Here is a 24,028-nt window from a genome sequence, read left to right as displayed (position 1 = left end):
CCTTTTCATTTCTACGTAACTATTGCATCCTACATCTGCTCTAATCTGCTTGTCATATTCATACCTGCGTCTACCCCTACCGTTCTTACCCCCTACACTTCCTTCAAAAACCAACTGAACAAGTCCTGGGTGTCTTAAGATGTGTCCTATCAATCTATAAATTTAGCAAAATCGATATCCTCTTGCCAATTCGATTAAGTATCTCTTCAGTCGTGATTCGATCTATCCATCTCACTTTCACCATTCTTCTGTAACACCACATTTCAAAAACTTCTATTCTCCTTCTTTCTGAGCTAGTTATCGTCCATGTTTCACTTCCATACAATACCACGTTCCACACGAAAGTCTTCAAAAACATCTTTCTAATTCCTATATCAATGTTTGAAGTGAGAAACAGTCCGGTGGTATTTGAAGGTGCTCGAATACGACAGCCTCGTGTCGGTAGATTTACTGACACGTAAAAGGAACTCCTGCGGGACAAAATTCCGGCACCTCGGCGTCTCCGAAAACCGTTAACGTAGTTAGTGGCACGTAAAGCAAATAACATTGTTATTATTATTGAAGTGAGCAAATTTCTTTTCTTAAAGCTCTTCCTTGCTTGTGCTAACCTGCATTTTATGTCCTCCTTACTTCTGCCATCGTCAGTTATTTTAAGTAACAATATCTACTTCCTTTAAGACTTCATTTCCTAATTTAATATTTCCTGCATCACCTGCCTTCGTTCGACTGCACTCGATTACTTTTGTATTGGACTTACTTATTTTCATCTTGTACTCCTTACCCAAGACTTCGTCCATACCATTCAGCAGCTTCTCGAGATCTTCTGCAGTCTCAGATAAAATAACAATATCATAGGGAAATCTCAAGGTTTTGATTTCCTCTCTTTGGATTGTGATTCCCTTTACAAATTCCTCTTTGATTTCCTTTACTGCCTGTTCTATGTTAACATTGAAAAGGAGGGGGGAGGGGGACAAACTGCAGTCTTGCCTCACTCCTTTCTGGATTACTGCTTCTTTTTCAAAGCCCTCGATTCTTATCACTGCAGACTGATTTTTATACAGATTGTAGATACTTCTTCGTTCTCGGTATCTGATCCCAATCACCTTCAGAATCTTAAATAGCTTGGTCCAATCAACATTATCGAATGTCTTTTCTAGATCTACGAATGCCATGTACGTAGGCTTGTCCTTCTTTAGTCTTCTTCTTTGTCTTTAGTATATCCCCCGAAATCTTATAAATTCCATCCTCCTTTCTAGTTTTCAACTTTTGTATCTTATTGTAAATGTCATGGTTATCATAGGTAAATTTTAATACTGTTGCTAATTTTATGCCTATGATCATTTCTCGATAAGTATGAGGGAGGTTCCAACCTATTCCTAATACTACTGCAAGCAGCCCTTCCCGTATAGCTCTTATGAAGACCACACAGGCGAGCTCAAGTTCTTCTGGATTCAAGACTTTCCCAATTAATGGTATTACTCCTATTCCCGGTTACGAAACGCATCGCTCTTCTTTGAATTTCTTCTAGGGAATTTATTAAACCCACCCTGTACGGATCCCAGCACGCAGATCCATATTCGAGAATCGGTGTTACCAGGCATTTATAAGCTTTACTTTTGGCACCAGGATAGGCTTTCTTGAGGTTCCGCATAATAAAATGTAACGATCTCCAGGATTTCTGAACTACATTTTTCACTTGCTCTGACCAGTTTTAAGTCTTTTCTAATAGTAACACTAAAGTACTTACAACAATTAACTTCAACAACACTTTCCCCTCCAATTTCGTAATCCCTCTTTCCTGTCATTTTCCTTGTACTGAAACACGATTTCTCGCTTTTTCCGCTGTGGATTTTCGTTCGATTTTCACGTGCCCATTTTTCAATCTATCTAAATCCTGCTGAAATAATAGTTCAAACTTATCTGTCTTTATCTCCCGGTGTATGACACAATCATCGGCAAAGAGGCGCACTTTCGATTTTATCGAATCAGGCATATCATTCGTGAAAAGTACGAAACGAATTGGCCCAATAACGCTACCCTGACTCACACCAGACATAACACTTACTAGAGATTTAGCGTTTCTCCCACGCGCACCCTCTGAGTTCTATTGAGGAGTTCTCGTAGCCATTTCACAACTCTGATGTCAATGCCCGTACGCGGTAACTTGTTAAGGAGGATGTCATGTGGCACAAGTTCGAATGCCTTAGCAAAATCAATTACTATTGCATCAATCCTTGACCCACTGTCGAGCTTATCCGATATATCTTGACATACGGAACAGAGCTGACTTTCGCAGGAGAAGCCTTCCCTAAAACCACGCTGCCCCCTAAAATATCATTCCAGAAGTGTCTCATTTTAACCTCAAATAATCTGCTATTAATTGCTCCATTTGTTTGCATACGATTGACGTCAAACTTGCCGGTCTGTGGCTATTCAAGTCGCTCTTGTAACCCCCTTTGTGAATAGGAACTACAATGGCCGATTTCCAATCTTCTGGAACCTTCGTATTGTTCAGTGATATATTAAAAATTCTTATTAAATATGGTAGGATCGCTTGACCCCCGAGTTTAAGTGCCTCTCCGGAAATAGGATCTGGCCCACAAGATTTACTTGTTCTGAGTTTAGAAAGACCTTTTCTCAATAATGAAGCTTCAATTTGGAAATCATTATTAGTTTCCGGAAAATTGTCCCTGAATAACGGTGCAGCCGGATTAAAAGCCTTTCCGTAATGCTTATTTAATGCTTCCACTTTATCTGTATGTTGTCGCCTAAATCTATATATATAAAATAGGAGTTTTGTCTGTTCATTGCTCAGAATTAGAAAATAATGGTATTTCTGTATCGGTCATGTCCATAGTAACAAGAAAATGCACTTTTTACTTTTCCGTAATTTCTGTCTGTCTGTACACGCATCGCGAGAAAACGGTTGAAGAGAATGTAATGAAAATCGGTATGTCAAGTCGGGGGATGCGCCTCTACAATCTAGGCTATAGATCATTTTACTCACGCTGAGTGAAATGGTAGTTTAGGGGAAGGCCTAAAATTTAAGTCTCAACTATTTATGTTATTAGTGGTCTAATGAAAATCGGTATGTGAAGTCGGGGGATGAGCCTCTACAATCTAGGCTATAAATAATTTTACTCACGCTGAGTGAAATGGTAGTTTAGGGGAAGGCCTAAAATTGAATTCTCAACTATTTATGTTATTAGTGGTCGTATTTTAAAGAAAATGGGTATGCAAAGTTGGGGAATAAGTTGCTACAATCTAGGCTATCAATAATTGTATTCACGCTGAGAAAAATGGTAGTTGAGGGGAAGGCCTAAAATTTAATTCTCAAATATTGCTGTTATTGGTAGTCCTATCTTGATGAAAATCGGTATGCAAAGTCAGGAAATAAGTCGCTATAGTCTAGGCTGTAAATTATTTTATTCACGCTGAGTGAAATGGTAGTTTAGGGGAAGGCCTAAAAGGTAATTCTCAAATATTTCTTATTAGAGGTGTAATCGATGAATGCTACATAACTAAGGTTATATAGTATTAAATTTCCTATTATTCATGTCTTATACATTGCTACCGTACTGGCTATGATCACAAACATATTCATGAATTTGGATTTTTGTTACTAAGTCCATATCAGCGCCGAGTAACGAGAAAATGGGTAAACAGTATTTAATGAAAATCGCTACGTAAGTCGTAGAATAAGAAACTACAGTTTACGGTATAAAATATTTTACAAATCACAGAGTCGAAAGAAAACTTAATGTGAAGGTGTACAATATAGAAAGCTCCTAACATTGATCAACAATAACATTACATTGTTTGTCGTGGTGTGCTTTGTGTCTTCTGTTGCCCCTCATCTCCGGTAGATAGGACTACTGCTGCGTACAGAGTATTTTTTTTATTTGATTTACGTCGCACCGACATAGATAGGTTTTATGGCGACGATGGGATAGGAAAGGGCTAGGAGTGTCTTAGGCCTTAATTAAGGTACAGGCCCAGCATTTGATTGGTATGAAAGTGGGAAACCACGGAATACCATCTTCAGCGCTGCCGACAATGGGGTTCGAATCCACTATCTCTCGGATGCAAGCTCACAGCTGCGCACCGCTAACCACACGGTCAACTCGCCCAGTCGTACAGAGTGTAACAGCCTGCCTGAATATTGATGTGAAGTAGCTGGGGAGTTAGGCAACTTTCTTCTTTGGCATGCCATTCCCCTGGTTTATAAATTTTCTGATACTACTGGTACGTAACACACTGGATCATCATAGCATTCGGGCTATTCAATCCCTACTCTGAGACACCGATTGGAATGAACAGTGTGCATATTTAACGGAATAATGGCAGATGAGTGTTCATGGAAATCTGCGGCCTGGTCATCCCAGCTCGGGAACATTGGACTATTAGACTGGCACCGCAATCTAACCGCAGCACTGTTCGTTAAAAGTGATAAAACGTGCGGCTTTCCATTTGATCGAGTATTTTATATGATAGCATTGCTTTCAATCGCTACATTCATAATACGTTTTTGTAATGACTTATGTTGATTTCAGTTAGGAAAACCACAAAGCCAGTCTTTCTGAGAATCCCGTAGTGAAGCACGGGTACATCAGCTAGTCTCCTATACAAAGAGAAAGAACTCACTTACTCTCTCCGTTCTGTCTTCCTATATATTTAAAAAGGGGGTTCCAGGAATTTCGATTTTCATTTAGGATATTGACAAGATATTTCTCTTCAGCCATTTTCTTTTCTGCTAGCAAAAGCTTCACCAAACTTCTATACTCCGCTTTGCACGCATCGTTATTTCTTCTGTTGAACGCTCTGCTGGTCTTACGTGTAAGCTCCCTAATCTTTGCGTTGTAGAACGGCGGATCTGAATTTTCCCTAATTATCCTTTTGGGAAGGAATTTATTCAGTCCAGTATTAAAAATGGTTTTGAAGTTCTTGCCCTTCTTTAACCAATTAGTATAACACAACCTAAAAGTTTTTTTTCACCGAGCTCCATAGCTGCGGTCGCTTAAGTGCGGCCAGTATCCAGTATTCGGGAGATAGTAGGTTCGAACCCCACTGTCGGCAGCCCCGAAAATGGTTTTCCGTGGTTTCCCATTTTCACACCAGATAAATGCTGGGGCTGTACCTTAATTAAGGCCACGGCCGCTTCCTTCCCACTCCTAGCCCTTCCCTGTTCCATCGTCGCCACAAGACCTATCTGTGTCGGTGCGACGTAAAACAACTAGCAAAAAAAAAGTTTTGAAAACCTAGGAAGTCCCCTCTCGCATAGCACCAAATTGTCTTAGAAATTCCCAAATGCTTCGTATTAGAACTTTCCCAAGAGAGATCGAGTACCACTGCACTGTGGTCACTAATCCCTTGAATTACGTCCCAGGATATAACTATGTCATCCGGTCTGACTAGAAAAACATTTAAGAGTGCTCGTTTACGTGTGTTCTTTGTAACGACTTGGAAAAGCCATTATTCCACACTAATAAGTTAACTGCTTCCTGCGATAGGCCCCACGTAGCTGACCCAGCCCAGTTTACTGACGGTAGGTTTAGGTCCCCTGCAATTATAGTTTTTTTCCCCTTAGCTTATTTTTGCTCTTGTCAATTCTGAAAGGCGTGTGACAGTGTTTAAACCTGGTTTCAGCTCCAACAATGACTATATTTTGTTTATTGGGTGCATTATTTACTTCCACCCAATTATTTCTCAGTCATCGAGAACACATTTTTTCGTACTGCTTAGCTCTGACCTAACACAAACACCTCTATCCCGTCTAAACGTTAGAAATTTTGGCCTGAATATTTTTGAATAACAACATCCGATAACCAACTTTCCGTTCCCACAATTATATCAGGGTCACTCGCATCAACTAAGTTTTCGAATTTTGCAATTTTATCACCAATACTTACGCAGTTCACCTGCAACAATCTAAGAAACTTACCCGATCCGGTATCACTGCCTCTCACAATATCCTATTGTTATAATAAAGTCGGTCTTTACCATACCTTACCACCACAGGTACAAACCTTTTTTCACATTCCTCAACAGTTGCTTTAAACCCAACCCAGAGAGTGTTTACATTTTTATTTACTGTTTTCCACACTTTTTAAGAACTCCCTCATGCCTGTTTTATCTGCCATATGGTACTGCCTAATAGTCGTACTTTGAAGACCTTCCTTTTTTTCACATTTCTTTTTAACTATGACAAGAACAGCTTCGTGATCAGTAATACCATCTGTTACTTCGGTTTGTCTATAGAGCTCATCTGGTTTTACCAGCACCACGTCCAGAATATTCTTCCCTCTAGTTGGTTCCATCACTTTTTGAATCAGCTGCCCTTCCCATATTAACTTATTTGCCATTTGTTAGTCATGCTACCTGTCATTTGTGGTTTCGAAATAACAAGGGAATTAGTATATTCCATGCCAGAACTGCTTACACAAGTCATCCATAACAAAGGAATGCATGCAAGTATCAAGAAACGATTTGGTGGAGGTGTTACTTACAGAAACAACATACTTTTTTCTTTGTATGAATACTTATGCCCTACATAAAGATTAGATACTAATGAGTTGTATTTTTTTTTTTTTTTTTTTTTGGTAAGGAGTCATTTTATGTTGATGTTCTGTATGTATATGTTTAAGTCGAGATTTTAGTAAACAGATGTTCATTAGTTAAATACATTCTCTTGTATAATTAATTCTGATGAAATGTTGTTTCCATATAAACCCATCTGTATGAATACTTATGTCGGGAACTGTATATATTTCCGTAGACCCTGAAACGAGACAGTGGAATCATGATCAAGTATAAGGTTCTGCAAAGTAACCATCAGCACAAAATTGAATTTATCGAATTGCTTCATGAGTGCCTATGCCTCTCGTATCTCTTAACGATTTCTGGTTATGTAGTATGGCTGCTCAAGAAGGTGACCGTGGTAAGAATTCTGGTCGAAGCACATGAGATTTTAGAAATGCCGTAAAAAGTCATGTTCGTATAGTTCCAGTGCTACGGATTGTGTTGCTTTCCTCTGGATTTTTACCAGTTCTCGTATCGGGTATTCCGCGGGCCCCTTGGTATAGGGGTAGCGTGCCTGCCTCTTACCCGGAGGCCCCGATTTCGATTCCCAGCCAGATCAGGGATTTTACCTGGGTCTGTTTGCTGCTCTGAGGTCCACTCTGCCCACCTAATTACAATTGATGAGCTATCTGACGATGAGATGGCGGCCCCGGCCTCTAAACCAAGAATATCTGCCGAGAGGATTCGTTGTGCTGACCACACGACACCTCGCAATCTGCAGGCCTTCGGGTTGAGCAGCGGTCGCTTGGTAAACCATGATTCTTCGGAGCTGTTGCACCGTGGGGTTTGGTTTAGTTATCAAGTAATCCTGGTGTGCGTCCCATGCGCTGGAGTCATACTCTAATTGGGGTCTTACCAGAGAATTACATGCTCTACGCGGACGGAAATTTTAAAAACTGTAGTGTGAAATGGAATATGAAAATGAAAATCTACAGCCTGTTTCCAGTCATTCGACCGGATCAGGAATGGCGAGGATAGGAATTGTGCCGGCTGCGGAAGCCTGTCGCACTCCTCTGGTGCACTGAAAGATGAAATGAAATTATATTGGAGAGTGTTGCTGGATTGAAATATGACAGGGAAAACCGGAGTACCCGGAGAAAAACCTATCCCGCCTCCGCTTTGTCCAGCACAAATCTCACATGGAATGACCGGGATTTGAACCACGGAATCCAGCGGTGAGAGGTCGGCGCGCTGCCGCCTGTGCCACGGAGCCTCGAAATGGAATATACGTGTGAAAAAGAATTAGGGTTAGAATGTATTTCTCGGAACGTTTTCAGACAACCTAGTAGGTTATTAAAGGAAGTGGTTAAACTTCTAAACTTAGTCCGGCTCCCTGGCTGCATGATCAGCTTACCGTCCTTCAGTTAAGAGGGCCCTGAGGTCGATCCCCGGCCGGATCGGGGATTTTAACATTATGTAGTTAATTAGTCTAGCGCGGGGACAGGGTTCTATGTTCATCTTAATACATATCTTCATGTACACGCAACACGTCACATTACAAACCACCACCAGAAATACGCAATAGTGAATACTTTCCTCCACATAGGATTGACGTAAGGGAAGGCCGTAAAATAGGCTAACTACATGCAAGGTTGCGTGAAAAGTGCAAAAGGCCAAGAAGAAGAAAAATTAGAAGCTTCTGTACCCGATGGCATGTAAGTATAATAAAATAGTAAATATTATCGTTAAACCTGTGTTGTTTATGAATCATATTTTTTTTCTGTTTGAAATACATCAGGTACTTGTTAGTATAAAGCTCGGATATGTTGCTGGCCACGTGGGCTTCTGTTAACACCTGTCGGCTTGTTGAACTTGAAATATCTCAATACAAGTTGAATGTGTGATGTGTTGGGCTTATTAAGTAGTATGTCGCAACAGCTTCTTGTTAGTCGCACCACGATCTGCTGTCGGATCAGTTGACCTCGGGTTAAGTAGCCGCGAGGATAGTCTGTTGCACATATCATCTCGTTCGCAGTTATCGGAACATCACATTTTCTTGTACTGTTTGTTCGCTAGCGCCTACTTGCATAGCGCTAAGTGACGCTGAAAAGCGGAAGGTGAGTGTTCAGTCCGGGTTACAGTGAATTTATTGGTGTGACCTATCTTCTGTATAGTTTTCCTTGTATATATTCCTGGCCAATGTTAATATTGGACCTTATAGGTCTATTAAATCCTGGGTCTTATATCGCTGTGCTGTACACTATATTGCATTTTGACCTCCACCATTGAAGTTATTAGTTTCTTCGATTATCCATTGTACGTGGGTGGGGCGATTACCATTGTATTTCCGTAGATCCTGAAACCAAACAGTTGAAGCATTAACAAGTAATTGTTCATATTTCGACTATTGGATCAGAAATGACAAACGAAAGGCACGACTTAGTTATGGTTTTGGAATTTATCATGGATCTGTAATATGAAAAAAGGAAGTTACCGCACATCAAAAATACATGTTTTGTTGATTAACACTTCTCACATGCCGAGCGTGTGGTCACGTAGTTTGGGCGCGTAGCTGTCAGCTTGCATTCGGGGGATAATGGGTTCGAATCCCACTGTCGGCAGACCTGAAGGTGGTTTTCCGTGGTTTCCCATTTTCACACCAGCCAAATACTGGGCTGTACCTTAAGGCCACGGCCGCTTCCTTCCTACTCCTAACCCTTTCCTATCCTGTTGTCGCCATAAGACCTGTGTGTGTCGGTGTGACGTAAAGCGCTCTACAAAAAACTCACGTTAACATTTGGAGACTTTCAGTGAGTGTAAAGTGTTCTGCGATATGTGAAATTGACTGAAATATGTGTAGAAGTTTATTGCTTATATTTATAGCAAACTTTCAAAGTACAATGTCCCCAAAATTTGGTTGATATATCTTTACTAAATTTTACAATGGATGAAAATTAATCATCGGTACATTTGAGACAAAAAGGTGCGTGATGGCCGATTGACATCATCACTGGCTCCTCATCAAGGTGTTCGTTGTTTGAATTTCCTGTGAAACTTTAAAAAAATTAAAAGTCGCATCCTTGTGGTTCGACTTCACCGTAAAACTGGAGATTCCATGGCTGTGATCACGTAAAATGACTGCCTTACTTGCTTTGAGAATAACGATGAAATCTACCCGAACAGTAGTTTTTATTTACCATAATGCACTCTTATTTTTACCTTTGCGCGTTTGATACGCAAACACATTTCATCAATCATCATTGAGCTGCATTTAGTGCTGTCGCCCAAGTGGCAGCTTTCCTATCTGTTGTTTATCTACTCTTTTCTTACATGATTTCAAAGAACATGGAAATTTATCGAACATTTCCCTTGATAAATCCTTCTATTCCCTAATTCTTCTTCCTATAACCGAATATCGAATATCTCTCCAATGACAGCTCGGAACATAGCCTACCGTTTAGTCGAGCAGCTCGTCTCCTTACTCCTCTTCCTATAAATGAATATTTGCCGAAATTCCATTTTTATTTTCATAATAGCTGTTACCCGCGGCTTCGCTCACGTGGATTTCGTAATTTTATAAAAGTTATCGCTCCTCGGTACTGCACTAAGATTTTATCTGAATATCCCTAAACTATAAAAACTCTTAAAGTTGTTTCATTCATCTCTTAATAAACCACGTTCGTAGTATTGCATTTTGCAGCTAAAATGACCATGCGACATATTGTAGAAGCATGTATGAGAGAAACGGTCCTCTCTGAAGTCGAAAAGAAAGAAATGTTTGATTCCATATACCTATTTCCACGTCTGTAACATCTTCCGTTGTTGAGGTATATGTATTCTCATAAATGGAGGTCAACTCCTTCACTTCTTTTCAACCCCTTCCCTTAAGTTGATTTTATGAAAACAATACGTGTTTATTTTTAAAGGAGATTCCCAATACCAATGTTAACGTCTGTAACATCTTCCGATTTTGAGATATAAGTATCTTCATAAAAATAATTCAACTTCACTTCTTTCCACTAATTTCTTCCCTTCCGCCCTTAAGTGGACTTTCCGAAAACGAAAACTCCGTGTTACATTTAAAGGAGGTTCCAAATACCAATTTTCACATATGTAACGTTTTCAGTTTTTGAGATATAAGTATGCCCATTAAAGGATTCAACCTCTTTTTCAGTCCTCCCAGTTACATTGATTTTCCGAAAAAAAATAGATTTTTACGTCTGTAACATGTTAAGTTTCTGAGATATACTCATTTTAAACATTCACTCCCATTTTCACTTCTTTTCACTCCTCCTGTAGTTGATTTTTCGAAAACAAAAATAATAAGTGTTCCTTTATATTTAAAGGAGATTCCATCAACCAATTTTCACATCTGTAAAATCTTCAGTTTTTGAGATATAAGTACATACATACATACATACATACATACATACATACATACATACATCATTATAGATCGTTATGCCTTTGAGCTTGTTATTTAAAGGGGCCTAACATCCAAGGTCATCGGCCCATGTTATGCCTTTCAGCGATCAGTCTGCAAGCCTCTGTGAATTTACTAAACGTCGCCAAAATCCTCTCTTTGCAACTAATGCTGTGGCCTCATTTACTTCTATATCTCTTATCTTTAAGTCGTTAGAAACTGTCTTGGTCTCCCTCTACTTCTCTTGCGCTCTACTTCTCCTAGTTACCCTATCTTCCTCCAGTCGCCTAACATGACCCACCACCGAAATCGGTTTATGCGTACAGCTTCACCCACCGAGTTCCTTCTTAAATTAGCCTGCATCTCCTCATTCCGAGTACCCTCCTGTCGTCGTTCCCACCGGTTTGTACCAGCAATCATTCTCGCTACTTTCATGTCTGTTACTTTGAACTTATGAATAAGATATCCTAAGTCCACCCAGCTTTCTCTCCCGTAAAGCAAAGTTGGTCTGAAAACAGACCATTGTAAAGATAGTTTCGTCCGGGAGCTGACGTCCTTCTTACAGAATACTGTTGATCGCAACCGCGAGCTCACTGCATTAGCTTTAGTGCACCTTGATTCAATCTCACTATATTACCATCCTGGGAAAACACACATCCTAAATACTTGAAATTATCTACGTGTTCCAGTTTTGTATGACGAATCTGACATTCAATTCTGTTGAATTTCTTACCTACTGACATCAAATTAGTCTTCGAAAAGCTAATTATCATACCATCCATACTCTTTGCATCTATTTTCTAGTTCCAAGTTATTAGAATGCAGGCTTAACGAGTGACTCACTTGAACTGAGCAATCGGCAGCCGCCACGGTCCACACGTTGCGATAAAACTGTGTAAACGCAATCGACACAGTTTTATTGGTTAGAAAAATGAACTTGCTCCGATGAACTGTGCAAGCAGAAATAACTGCAACAATTTACCTTCCACACGTGAGATAAATCTCCGCAGTTCGGTTGGTGCAGTTAAATCGCACAGTTATACCGTAACGTGTGTAGGCGGCTAGACCGTGGCGGCTGCCGATTGCTCAGTTCAAGTGAGTCACTCGTTAAGATATCACAACATGTCTCAGGAAGACCAAAGCGGATATCGTGAGCATTTAGAAGTTTTCATTGAATGCTATAGAAATGAATCTTGTCTCTGGCAGACGATGTCTAAAGATTATCACAATCGGAACAGAAAAGACGCCGCTTACAGTAAGTTGATTGAAAAATATAAATTAATTGACTGCAAAGCCAACAGAGACGTAGTTGTAAAAAAGATTAATAATCTTAAGAGTTCTTACAAAAAGGAGTTAAACAAAGTTAAACAATCTAAAATAACGGGGTCAGGCACTGACGAGATATACACTCCACGTTTGTGGTACTTTCATCACTTGGACTTCTAATATGAACAACACATACTACATGTAACGCTAGGAATAATTTTCTCGTAAAATCAACGTTAAGGCGGCTACACACGTTACTGTATAACTGTGCGAAACCGATAACTGGAATATATTATCTGCAGCTGTCTTGGAGTCTTTTCCCCGAAATATAAGATGCTTAAAGGAAATTCTGTAATATACTGTAAATTTCCATATTCACACGTAAATTTATTAAATGAGTTACGCTTCGTACCACAGAATAACAGCACGTTAGTCCTATTCGGTCAGGTTCCATGGCTAAATGGTTAGCGTGCTGGCCTTTGGTCAGAGGGGTACCGGGTTCAATTCCTGGCAGGGCGTAACATTGAAAGTACAACTGTCACATGGAAATTTACAGTATATTACAGAATTTCCTTTAAGCATCTTATATTTCGGGGAAAAGACTCCAAGACAGCTGCAGATAATATATTCCAGTTATCGGTTTCGCACAGTTATACAGTAACGTGTATAGCCGCCTTAACGTTGATTTTACGAGAAAATTATTCTTAGCGTTACATGTAGTATGTGTTGTTCATATAAGAAGTCCAATTGATGAAACTACCACAAACGTGGAGTGTATATCTCGTCAGTGCCTGACCCCGTTATTTTAGATTGTTTAACTTTGTTTAACTCCTTTTTGTAAGAACTCTTAAGATTATTAATCTTTTTTACAACTACGTCTCTGTTGGCTTTGCAGTCAATTAATTTATATTTTTCAATCAACTTACTGTAAGCGGCGTCTTTTCTGTTGCGATTGTGATAATCTTTAGACATCGCCTGCCAGAGACAAGATTCATTTCTATAGCATTCAATGAAAGCTTCTAAATGCTCACGATATCCGCTTTGGTCTTCCTGAGACATGTTGTGATATCTTAACGATTGACTCACTTGAACTGAGCAATCGGCAGCCGCCACGGTCCTCACGTTGCGATACAACTGTGTAAACGCAATCGACACAGTTTTATTGGTTAGAAAAATGAACTTGCTCCGATGAACTGTGCAAGCAGAAATAACTGCAACAATTTACCATCCACACGTGAGATAAATCTCCGCAGTTCGGTTGGTGCAGTTATATCGCACAGTTGTACAGCAACGTGTGTAGCCGCCTTAAGTTATAATAACGTGAGATTCGTCGTTGCTAACTTAACTGTCCAGCCTGTACCTCTGAAAATACTCGGTCTGTTTATTTTACATTACTAGATTCCATGGTGTAGTTAACTGTTGAGCCCTATCTTTTTGTTATCTCACAACTATGTTGCTGAATTGTGAATTCAGTCACTTTATCTTAAATTCTACATTGTGAATATATTGTTAAGCATTGAAAGTATTGACACAAACCTGTACCAGGGACGAGACTTGAACTTGCGGCTGAATAATAATTTCTGTTACAAAATTAAGGCTTATTATGCTGTGTATTTTAAAGTCACCTTAACTAAACAGGATTAGCTCCTATGTTAATAATGTACGCGGTCCCTGGGATCTGTCTTAGGAGGTAACCGAAGAAGTATGGTGTCTGTGCAGTATCGATAATTGGATATATCGTCTTCACGATTTTGTGGCTGGTAAGTTGGAAAATTAAAACTTTTTGGAACTTTATGTGCCTAGGGCCGTTCAGCAATTTGCAGTCAGCGGATCAGCACATCTCCATTTCCCTCCCTTCCGTTTATTCGATGAATAAAAGATTTAAAGAAACTAATATCGTTTTACGTGGCTGTTGATAACCTCATCTTTGCATCGGGGCCTCCCTTTTTCGCGCGGAATCCAAACCACAGGGATGTGACTTTACTTTTCAAAAAAACATACATTGACGAGGATAGAACCATCACCGCCAAGGAGAGAAAAATTTCATATGAGTGCTCAACAAGCACGTAGTTACGCCTTCTGAAATAGCAGACATCTGAACTACGATGCAGTTACATAAAGTTGTCCTATAATGGTTCAGAGCGAGGTTTAGTCCCTCTTCAGCAGAAATAGGAAGGATCCATGATTAATGCTTTATATCCTATGTTTTGTTGATCTGGTAATTGCGTGAGGTAATGTGTCATTCTAGAGCACCTGACTAAGGGACACCTCTGTGTAAACACTTCCTACCTGCATAATCAGCTAGAGTATGATATGTGTGCCTTCTGCTGACGGCATTTATTGTTAGAAAACGTGATTGGTGTGAAAACGTTTAAGAGTTGCAAACTTTGTTTTAACACACTTGTTGATAAGTGATCAAGCTATCATTCGACCACCACATGCCACTGACCATTGGCTGGCTGCTTTTGCGATGCTGTTGCTAAAGACTAGACGAAGGCCTTGCACAAGCGAACGGCTGTTTAGTTTGCGGTGAACTTTTTTTGTCGACGTGTAAAGAATCGTCTGCCAGGGTTGCTACAGCTCTAAAATTACGAAAAGCCAGTAATTACGGTCCATATGCGTGAAATGATTCAAGACACAGTGCAGAATCCTCAGTGGTGTTACAGAGGCAGGAATTAAGCAGGTTTATAGTTTTGTGTGTGCGTATTGATATCGCGACCATAGACACACGATCTCTTGTATGTGGTATCCGAACCAAGAGACGTTACTTTTCATTTCAGAAATCTCTCATGCATTGGCCTGGATAGAACTGCGGCCGCCTCCGTGATAGCCAGTGACAGTTGGTTATAATGACCCGTAGTGGTAGTAACTGCCAAACGGGAAGTATAGAGTTAAACCTATCTACAGGGTATTGTAACGCCTAAATCGGAGTCAGATGATCTTTAATTTCGCATTTCTCCGATATTACTTTTCTTTTTTTAGTCTGTTGCCGTTTTCCCTTGAGTTTTGTTCAGCGCTCATTTGATTTTTATGTGTACTTTCATTTACGTTATATCTTTCTTTACATGGGTCTGCTTTCAGACCAACTTTGCTGTACGAGAGTATAATAATAATTTCGTATGGCTATTTCTAGCAGAGTGCAGCCCTTGTAAGGCAGACCCTCCGACGAGGGTGTGCGGCATCTGCCATGTGTAGGTAACTGCGTGTAACTGTGGTGGAGGATAGTGTTATGTGTGGTGTGTGAGTTGCAGGGATGTTGGGGACAGCACAAACACCCAGCTCCCGGGCCACTGGAATTAACCAATAAAGGTTAAAATCCCCGACCCGGGCCGGGAATCGAACCCGGGACTCTCTGAACCGAAGGCCAGTACGCTGACCATTCAGACAACGAGTCGGACTGTAGGAGAGTGAAAGTTTGGTAGACTCAGGATATCTTATTCATAAGTTAGAAATAACGGGCATGAAAGTGGCGAGAATGATTGCTGGTGCAGATGGGGACAATGGCAGAAGGGTACTCCGAATGAGGAGAAAAAGGCAATGTTAGGATGAAAGGGATCGATGAAGCGGTACGCGTAAAAGCCGGTAGTGGGGGTCATCTGAGGGGAATGGACTACGACAGGTTACCAAGGGCAATGGACTCTGTCATGGAGTGTAAGAGAAGTAGAGGGGGACCAAGACGACGATGGTGGTTATAAACTTCCCAATTAGTTAGTGGAACTATACGAGAACATAGAGCTTTTTACAAATAGAGGATTTTGTAGGTATTTTATGAATTCACAGCGGCTTACAAACTGAACGCAAAGGGCATAACATTCTATTGTGATGTATTTGTTTGTTTGTTTGTTTGCTTGCTTGCTTGCTTGCTTGTTTGTTTGTTTGTTTAATTATGCGACGGCTGTTCATTTGACCAATTTCAGTTCAAATACGTACCGAGTATGGTTGAACTCTGTCAGTAAACATGATTTAAGTATTCTATGGCCTTGGTAGCCTTAAAAATATGCTCAAAATAAAACTGTTTATTTATATTTACGCAACAGGTTAGAGATTGGTAATGCGCAGCTGGTTGGTACTTAAGGGTGGTTAAATGCGTGATACTTCTAAGTAGGTTTACAGCCACGTTGAAAACCCCATTTTCAAAGCAATGTTTTGGGACCGAAGTATGCCATCGAAATAATTTATCATCTGTTTGATATGGAAGTATGTCTGCTTTGATGCAGTGATGACATGAAAAAAATGTGATTGAAGTAATATAATAAACTCCACATTCTTTTCAGTTTACTTCCTAGAAAAGAAACAAACTTGAGGAAATCTTTAAGTTTCGCGAAGAGTCAGATTCCTCAAAAAGAACCACGACTGACTTGCCACGTTATAGAAACCCAAGAGTATCATGTTTATTATTCTGGAGCGTGAAATCGTCAGTGTATGCTGCGCGTGAAGCGTAGCACGTCACCAGAGGGATTAGACTGCCTTATGGAGATCATTTAGAATCTGTGGTCACTGGCTACTACAACTTACGTAGCACTTCCTTATGCCAAAACCATTCTCATTTGTTCCATTTTAAGCCTGACTATCACGTTGATAGTGCCATTTCAGGTTGCAGTGACCCTTCAACTTAAAGTCTTGTAATAACAGTAACATTGCTGTTTGCTAAACAAGAAACATGGAGCTCGAGAGTGGAGAAGTGAACTTGTGGCAGAACGCAAATCTTCCGAACACTGTCGTAAGGAGATGTAATCAAGGAAAGCTTATTTCTCATTTAGAGGAATGTATTCCTCGCTTTTTTTTGTTCTAGAATCATATATTTTTTGTTATCTCTCCAACGTGACACTAATATTCGAAGTTTTCGACGACGTCTCTGATGATCACATCCCATGAACAATACATTTGTAATAATAATAATAATAATAATAATAATAATAATATGATGCTAATATTTGATTATGGTCTTAGAATGTTGAGGCCACGAACCTGCTACGCAGGCGTAGCAGGGGGAGAGGTGATACTCCCACGTGGCGCGTCCCAGGTGGCGGATAGGGGGGTCCTAACCGGCTTGCCGGCGGACTTGAGGGAAATAAAATACCTCTCGCGGACCAAACACACACCCCCTGTGGGTGGGGGAGGCAGACGAATAATACACCCACGGTATCCCCTGCCTGTCGTGAGAGCCGACTAAAAGGGGCGACCAAGGGATGGTTGTATTCGAACCATGCAACTACATCTGATTAGTACCACCACGCGGAGAACACCAAGGGTTGCTTTTACTTGTGCGTAGTACCACGATATTAGGTACGAAATAGGTTTGTGATTAGTAGCACACAGGAGCACCGCGCGGTCGGCTTTTGCAGTACCTGTGATTAGTACCACCATATGAGCGGGACCATGGGATGATAGCTACCATGGACCTGCCTTACCTGTGATTAGTACCCACTATATGAGGAACACCACGGGATAGGGAGAGGTCCCTGTGGTTAGTAATCTTATGTGCGTTGCGTTGCCTGTGAATGGCGCCGCAGAGTGAGAAAAACATAGGTCTGTATTAATGTCGAATTTCATAAGCTTTGAGTAGTACAATAATGTGTGGAATACCGCAGGTCTCTGCTACCATTGATTAGTACCGCAACAGGACAGATACCATGGTTCTACATTACTAGCGATAAGTATCATTCTGAGGGGCCTTTGACTTGTATTTTGGACCCGCTTAGACACCAAGCATCCTCGATTTGCTTTGGAAGTGGTCCCTTGGTCAGTAATACTATTAACTATGATAGTTTTTTGAGTCGGATCCACTGATTGTTTTAAATTCATGTTCATTCATTCATTCGTTCATTCATTCTTCATGACATTTTTTTATTTTGGTCAGTGGATAATTTTGAACTTTTACTTTGTCGTTTCATTTCGTACCATTAGGGGCCGATGACCTCGATGTTAGGCCCCTTTAAACAACAAGCGTCATCATCATCATCAGAATGTTGAGGATGGTTGTCCAGTTGTACTTCCTTTTAAAACAATCGCCGCCACCACCACCTCTTAGAGTGCTAGTCGTTTGTCCCACCAGATTTTTGAGTGTGAATAAATGTACTGACATAGACATGTTTAAATGCCATCGGGCAGAGTGGGTTATCGGACTGCTATTGGTACCTAAAGAAACCGCTTTGCTCTTCCCGGACTGACGTTCTGTTTTTAAAACATTGAGATCTTGCGAAACGCTCGTCATTTTAATAATCTTTACAGAATAGACCTCGGGAACGGAAGTTCGAGAAATGTATGACTACTTGCTTGGAATTTCTCTTTTTCAGCTTTTCTCATGCACACCATTGATAATGTATTGTGCATTGTCTGTACTTACTTGTCTTACATAATGTTTTTCTTATTGCATCGTATTATACTTAAGTTCACCCTTTCTGGACTCTGTACATCATAGACTGTCTTAAACTTATTCCCAGCATTAAGTTTGCTATTTGGAAGGTACAGCCCCGGCATTTGCCTGGTGTGAAAATGGAAAACCACGGAAAACCATCTTCAGGGCTGCCGACAGTGGGGCTCGAACCCACTATCTCCCGATTACTGGATACTGGCCGCACTCCAGCATTAAGTGGCCGTAGGTTTGTGCGGTCTATTCGTAAAGCCCCGCATATTTTAGAAAATAATGCATTTTTCGTGCGTTTAGGTAGGTTTATGGATTGAAAAAAAGTTTAATATTCAAACACCTTTATTCATTCCATAAGCAATATGAAAACAACATTTTGTCATCATGTAAAAAAAAAATCAGACAATTTTTGTTTGAGGACCCGCAAATAGTATTCGTATGAGACCCCCCCCCCCCCCCCGTTTTCGCGAGTTAGATCAGCCCTCCACTCCCTGCTAATGGCGTTGTGCATGCTGCTACGGCTCGAGCGTATCCTATTCACTCATTTCGATCAGATGTTGACAGGACAACATTCGAGTACATTCACTCGTTGTCAGAATGGGGCGAAAGAGTCCGGAAACTACTCTCAGCGAACGAAAAGTAATCATCCGCCTTCACAGCAAGACATGGTCGCTCAAGAGGATCGCAGAAGCAGTTGGAAGGCCTAAGTTAACCGTGCAGTCGATCATCGATCACTTTTCCGAGACAAAAAGCTACTATAACAATCCTAGAACGGGACGTCCCCGGGCCCTGACCCAGGCAGGGAGGCACTTCATTGTCCGAAAAGTGAAGAAAAATCCGCGATGCAGTGCCGCGAAAATTGCTGCTGAGCTGGAACGGCGAGGTGCTGGTGTGAGTGAGTCGACAGTGCACAACACCCTTCATCAAATGGACTGCCACGGGCGTCGGGGGCGTAAGAACTTCTATGTGAACAAGGTTAATCGTCTGAAACGGCTACGCTTTGCCACAGAGCACCGAAACACAGGTCTGGAGGTCTTCAGCAGGACTGTCTGGACTGATGAGAGCAAGTACATCATCTTCGGGTCAGACGGGAGCCTCCAAGTGCGGCGGCAACCGAACACAGAGCTACAGCAGCGGAACTTGATTCCTACTGTGAAACATGGGGGTGGTTCAGTGATGGTGTGGGGGTGTATGAGCGCTAAGGGAGTGGGAAATCATTTCATTGAAGGCAAGATGGACCACCGAATGTACATCAATATTTTGAAGCAAAACTTACCTGCCAGTGATGATAAAATGAGACTGGGACGTCATTATCTTTTTCAACAGGACAATGATTCGAAACGCAAAGCTATAGATACCCACCTCTGGTTGTTGTACAACACTCCCAAACGCTTGGAAACCCCTTACCAGTCCCCTGACCTAAACCCAATTGAACATTTATGGCACTACCTTGCAACAAAAATTAGGTCTAGGCGCATTTCAAACAAGAGAGATTTACAAAATGCTCTCAAGGAGGAATGGGAGATAATACCCCCTTCCTACTGTGCTAATTTAGTAAAATCAATGCCCAATCGCATTCAAGCTGCCATAGCTGCCAAGGGCAATCCTACAAAATATTGATTTCCACGGACTGATGGAGAAATGTACAGAAGACAGGGGTCGTACAAATACATTTTGTTCGTCTCAAAATATATATTTGTTTCTTACTTTTTTACAGGTTTATGGCAATGTTTTTTCATGTTGTTTATGGAATGGAAAAAGGTATTTGAGTGCTATATGAATGAATTTTTTCAATCTATAAACCTACATAAACTTATGGGAAATTAATTATTTTCTACAATATGCGGGGTCGTACGAATACTTTTTACACTCCCTGTAAGCAAGTTCACTTCATCTATGTTCGGCTTTGTACAGTCAGCTGGATGAGTTTTGCAACGCGGCCCGTAATTCTCGCTCATTGTGTCAGTCGTTCTCACTCTATCCTCTTCCCTCTCTCTCCTCTTCATAACATGCACTTCTGCATGGCACTGTGAAATTATAAGACTTGGCACTAGGCTACAATATTCATGCCAACCGTAACAGCTACATTTCGAATCCCGCCGTGAACGATTTTGTTACCGAATGAATACACCATGACGACTTCAGGTAACGAACTCATCAAATTTGGCCGAGATAACTTCGACGCTAAATGCTTCACTCCATTCTGAAATGGCACATAATTCACACGCGTCAAGAGTGCAAGTGCTGGCTCTCGTCCTACATGGCAATTTTACCATTCGTGAAGCAGCGATACAATGTGGCGTTTCGCCTAAGGCTGTTCAGGGATGGATACAGCAGTGGCGGGTGTCAGGGGACATTGGACGTCTACCGGGCACTTGTTCAATTCGGGTTTCTACTAGGAAGATGGCACCAGGTTAGTTAACACTTCGCAGGAAAATCCGTTCTTAAACTTAACGGAGCTCAGGCAGGCATCCAATTTCCTGGATGATCATACAAGCTCCGTAAACGATTACGAGAAGCCGGCCTTGAGTGCAGAAAAGCTGTCGTCAATGAGTCTTCGATGAACAGATGGTCGATCGGTGCACCTTTGCAGAGATGGAGTCAAATCGTAATTGGGATCACGTGATCTCTGACAAGTCGTCTTTTCGTTCGTTCGGCGGAGATCGAGTCGGTTCATGTTTATTATACGCCACGGGAAGCTCTATACAACGAGAGATATGCACAGTTGTCGCATATCTGTGTTGTGTTGGGGGTGGGTGCCGTCTGATGGGGCTGGAATGCTTCATTTGATAGATGACCGTTTCACATCGGAACGACCAATATTTGTACATTCTGCAGAATATTATGATTCCGAGTGAGAGAGACCGCCATCCAAATGTGGTAATACCACTGATCTCTATACATGGATGGCTGGTAGCTTGGGTAGCAATAAGCCGGATAGAAGATGACTGGCGTAGTAAGATGGCAGCGAGCGCACGGTGCAGTAGACCCCGAGGAGCGCGCTTGCTTTGTTTATGCGTACTTCAGTGACGCCAGGTCTCCTGATTGTAGTTCTACGGGTGTTCTGTGCTGTGTTATTGCAATACCCTACACATTTACAAAGGAATTCAGATGAAGTACATCAATGAAAAATCACTAGTTTAGATCACTCGCTGAATTGAAACCATATGTTACTTCTGCATGTTGGTAAAATATAAACAAACAAGGGAGCCATACTTGCACTACTACGATTAACACTAATACGAATTCCTAAATGTAAATAATACAAATACATAATATATTTAAACTATCAAAGTATACATGTGTGGCAGATATAAATTGAGCTCTCCGTCAGTTCAAATTACAGTATTTCCTAACATAACGCAATTGTATTGATTACGTAGTAAACAAGTGACTGTCAGCATGCCGAAGTGTACTTCTACGGCAAATACGCCGCAAAATACTTGAATATCCAGGGAAAAATACACAGTAAACTATCATTATGCCGTTACAGGAGAAGTGCGTGTGGTTCTGGGCTTTTAAATGTCCTGTAGGCTCATATTAAATGGCGTCTACAAGCTTTAAACAAGCCGGAATTACTAAAATAAAAACATTTTCTGAAAGAGGAAGAATAGGGCTATTTTTGTATGAATAAAAAGAAAAACCGAGTTTATGGCCAAAAATACCTCGCCTTAAGAATGCATAATTTCGTGGCACATGTATAAAATTTACAGCAATGTTTCCAGAAACTGTTTTTCACTCGTATTGCATTACCGATCGTGTGGACTGGTGAGCACCTAAGTTAATATTTGTCGGCCGTTATTATACACTCATTTTTATTGCTATCCCGGAGATTTACTGACCTCGGAATGACGTGTCGGTGTTCCCAATGTCCTTATGCTTTGAGTGAACATGTCCTCATATTTTTAATTATTCCAATGCGCCATTAATTGTGATTTAAAATTGATTATATTATCATTGCCTCCCCATAAGGAGAGCTCTAGGATGGGTACATCAACATGGCGGACCGCGCGCTCAACTTCGCGTACTTTCTCCTGCAGCGGAGAGCTGCCATCAGCGATCCATGTATAGAGATCAGTGGGTAATAGAGTTCGCGCAAGACAACTCACCAGTCCACACGAGCGGTTACGTTCAGGGCTGCTTTACTGAGCAGGACTACATCGAACTGCTCAGTTGGGTCACTGGAGCTCAAGACTAGAACCACAATAAACATGTGTGCGTAATGTGGATACGCCGTATAAAGAAACATTGGCTTAACCATCACCCGAATTCCATTGGTGCTTTGTAGAGTTCGCGCGGGCAGATCGTCAGGTAGTACATGGGCGTGAACTAGAAAGACCTGCACTAGGCCTCTGCGGAAGCCACAAGGACATTATTATTATTATTATTATTATTATTATTATTATTATTATTATTATTATTATTATTATTATTATTATTATATGCATTCTCTCGCAATACGCGACGACTAAATTTTCGTTTAAAACAAAGGTAGATAAACGAACTTTTAGTTTAATATGACTGGATACCATGACCATAGTCCCTGGACATCTAGTTTTTACATGGAATTTGAACCACGGAAGCTTGACTTCTCACGTCAAAAATCCCCCCCCCACACACACACACACACACACACTGGCTTGGATTCGTACCTCGAACACCTTGGTAAGAAGCCAGTGACTAATAACAAGACTAACACAACCGCTACCATTCTTATTTAACTTTATGGATATCTTCGACATTTTTTCGCAGTGTGGCTACAATCGGACGCAGTAAATTTTCTACACGATTCTATTACTTATATGAATAGAATCCGCTCTTAATTACGGCTTTAGCTAGTAGTGTTACAACCTCCTATGGGTGGGGGACGCTGACGAAGAATATACCCACGGTATCCCCTGCCTGTCATAAGTAGCGACTGAAAGGGGCGACCAGGGGATGATCGAATTAGAACCATGAGACTAATTTTAATTAGTACCACTACGCGGGGAACACCGTCGGTCGCTTTTACTTGCGCGTAGTGCGACTTTGTTAGGTGCATAATAGGTTTGTGATTAGTAGCGACAATGTGTGCTTTCGGCTTTTACAGTATCTGTGATTAGTACCACTATATGAGCGACACCCTGGTTCTGCCTTGCCTGTGATTAGTACCCACTATGTGAGGAACTCCACGGAATAGTACGAGTCCCTGTGGTTAGTACACGTATGTTATGAACGCCATGAGTTTGCGTTGCCTGTAAATGGCGCCGCAATGTGAGAAACACACCATAGGTCTGTGTTACATGTGCGCATTACATTACCTGTGAGTAGTACCACAATGTGTGGAATACCGCGAGTCTACGCTACTTTTGATTAGTACCGCAACATGACAAATACCATGGTTCTGCTTTCGTTGCCGTAAGTACCATTAGGGGCCGATGACCTCGATGTTAGGCCCCTTTAAACAATAAGCA

General features: G+C 41.1%; 1 protein-coding gene across 2 annotated transcripts in view; it reads left to right on the top strand.

Annotated features, from left to right (window-relative positions):
• The window catches only part of Spec2 (CDC42 small effector protein Spec2), a 485,439-nt gene that overhangs the window by 152,779 nt on the left and 308,632 nt on the right, over positions 1–24,028 (top strand). The window contains exon 1 of one of the 2 annotated variants that reach the window (XM_067140342.2): positions 8,498–8,636. The exons of the other annotated variant lie outside the window; for it this stretch is intronic. The gene's annotated coding sequence lies outside the window, so the exon portion shown is untranslated. Of the gene's footprint in view, positions 1–8,497; positions 8,637–24,028 lie in introns of those variants that run through there. 2 annotated transcript variants of the gene reach the window in all.

This window comes from Anabrus simplex, chromosome 2 (assembly GCF_040414725.1).
Source record: "Anabrus simplex isolate iqAnaSimp1 chromosome 2, ASM4041472v1, whole genome shotgun sequence".
Taxonomy (NCBI): domain Eukaryota; kingdom Metazoa; phylum Arthropoda; class Insecta; order Orthoptera; family Tettigoniidae; genus Anabrus; species Anabrus simplex.
Note: the sequence above shows the minus strand (reverse complement) of the source record. Positions and strands in the feature narration are given on the sequence as shown.